General features: G+C 36.5%; 1 pseudogene; it reads left to right on the forward strand.

Annotated features, from left to right (window-relative positions):
* Window positions 1-263: 263 nt before the first annotated feature.
* Window positions 264-2,036, forward strand: LOC143610982 (cytochrome P450 Tp4149-like; annotated as a pseudogene).
* The last annotated feature ends 324 nt before the right edge of the window (window positions 2,037-2,360 follow it).

The raw sequence follows: 2,360 nt of genomic DNA on the forward strand, positions 1-2,360 counted from the left end.
CTTTTCATCATCACTTGTTACATCAGCATGTTTATATTGGTGAATTTCGTTTTCTATTATTATTATTGTACTATACATGCTATTATTAATCTTGTTTGTTCTCTTGCTTGTTTTTTTAAAAGTCTAAACTATATCATTTTGTCTAAACTAACTTTATATATGCCAAAGTTTTGAACCTGACGGGCATCAAAAGACAAGCGCCTCTACCACTGGGTTAATTAACCAAGTTGTTGTTCTCGTGCTTGTACATGTTAAAAAACAAAAGATACTTGATTTCTTTTGAATAATAAAAAGGTTATATAATTAACAATTTTAGCATGCATCCTTGAGTCCACATGAGCCAATGTCTTATATACAACCTTTCTAGATTCATAAACAACATCAAAAAACAAAATGTCTTTCACACTACAAGTTTTTCTCTTTTCTTTTCTTCCCTTCATTCTCACATTACTTCTTCTAAAATCATCATTTTCTTCAACAAAATCCTGCAAAAACCTACCACCATCTCCACCAAAGTTACCATTAATCGGAAACCTTCTCCAACTAGGCTCAAGCCCACACCGTGCCCTTCAAGCCATGGCTCATACCTATGGTCCACTCATGTTGATTCACCTTGGCACGGTGCCGGTTCTTGTAGCCTCTTCGGTTGATGCAGCCAAAGACATCATGAAAACCCATGATGTAATCTTTTCTAGTAGACCAAATTTAAACATCCCTAACAGAGTATTTTATGCATGCAAAGATATAGCCTTTTCTCAATATGGAGAATATTGGAGGCAAGTTAAGAGTATTGCAGTACTCCATCTTTTAAGCAACAAGAGGGTTCAGTCCTATCATCAAGTGAGAGAGGATGAGATGGTTGTTATGATGGAAAAGATTCGGAAAGCAAACGGTTTGGCGTTTAATTTAAGTGAGTTACTTATTACACTTACTAATAATGTGGTTTGTAGGGTGGCTTTGGGGAGGACTTATGAAGGGAGAAAGTTTAAGAACCTGTTGGAAAGGCTTATGGAATTGTTGGGATGTTTTAGTGTTGGGAGTTATATCCCATCGCTAAGGTGGGTGGATTGGTTGAGTGGATTAAATTGGAAAGCCGATAAAGTTGCCAAAGAGTTTGATGAGTTTCTTGAAGTTGTTCTTGATGAACATGTTAATAAGAATGTGGATGGTGTTGAAGGTCGAGATCTTGTTGATATCTTATTAGAGTTTCAAAGAGAGAACGCGAGAGGTTTTCGTCTTGAGAGAGATATGATCAAGGCTATTATCGTGATAACAATAAGATGAGTCAAGGGACCCTCATATTTCATATTTTCACATGTTAGGATCCTAAAAAATATTCATCTGACCAAAATTTCTTGTGAATTGTGTCTACATGCATGGTTAAAATCTTAAGGATTTTGAATGTATGTGTGTTGTTACTGATTCATGGTTTCGTGTAGGACTTATTTACTGCTGGAGCTGATACTACATTTACAAGCCTTGAGTGGACAATGTGCGAGCTACTAAGGCACCCGCAAGCAATGAAAAAATTGAAACACGAGGTGCTTGAAGTAGGCCAAGGAAGATCACTCATCATGGAAGACGACTTAGAATGCCTTACCTAAAAGCCGTCTTTAAAGAAGGCCTGCGACTCCACATTCCACTTCCACTGCTCGTTCCTCGCCAATCAACCGAAGACATCAAACTACAGGGATACGAGATCCAATCAGGCACTCAAGTGTTGATTAACGCATGGGCAATAGCAAGAGATCCTTCACACTGGGAAGAGGCCGAGGAGTTCAAACCAGAGAGGTTCTTGAAAAGTCCTATCGATTACAAAGGGTTGGCATTTCGAGTTGTTACCATTTGGTGCTGGACGACATGGGTGTCCGGGTATTCAATTTGCTATGGTTGTTAACGAGCTTGTTTTGGCTAATTTGGTGTATCAGTTTGATTTGGCTTTGGTGGGCGAAGAGGATTTCAACATGAGTGAGACCAATGGTATTACGGTTCATAAGAAGTGTCCTTTGCTAGTTTCCGCAACTCCTTGTACTTAAGTGAACTAGCTTGTTTAATTTAAATAAAATTGGTGTTTTATTTATCATGAAATTTTATAAAATTGGTGTTTTATTTATCGTGAAATTTAATATAACATCGATACCAAACAAAATTGTACTAAAAAGGGATGCTTTACATTAGCCGAAGAAAAGAATAAAATTGCATAGTAAACTTTTGTTTATAATGTGTAAACCGCAGCTTATAAAGCACAAATCTATACTATATATAAAGCATATTGTCTTTTGGCAATTTTGTCTTTTCGCAAAAACATATACACTTGATTTAATTTATCCAAAAATAATTACAAGTATGTTCATTTAACT

This window comes from Bidens hawaiensis, unplaced genomic scaffold (assembly GCF_021521415.1).
Source record: "Bidens hawaiensis isolate Kalapana, Puna unplaced genomic scaffold, B.hawaiensis_p1.1 tig00028811_1, whole genome shotgun sequence".
NCBI lineage: Eukaryota > Viridiplantae > Streptophyta > Magnoliopsida > Asterales > Asteraceae > Bidens > Bidens hawaiensis.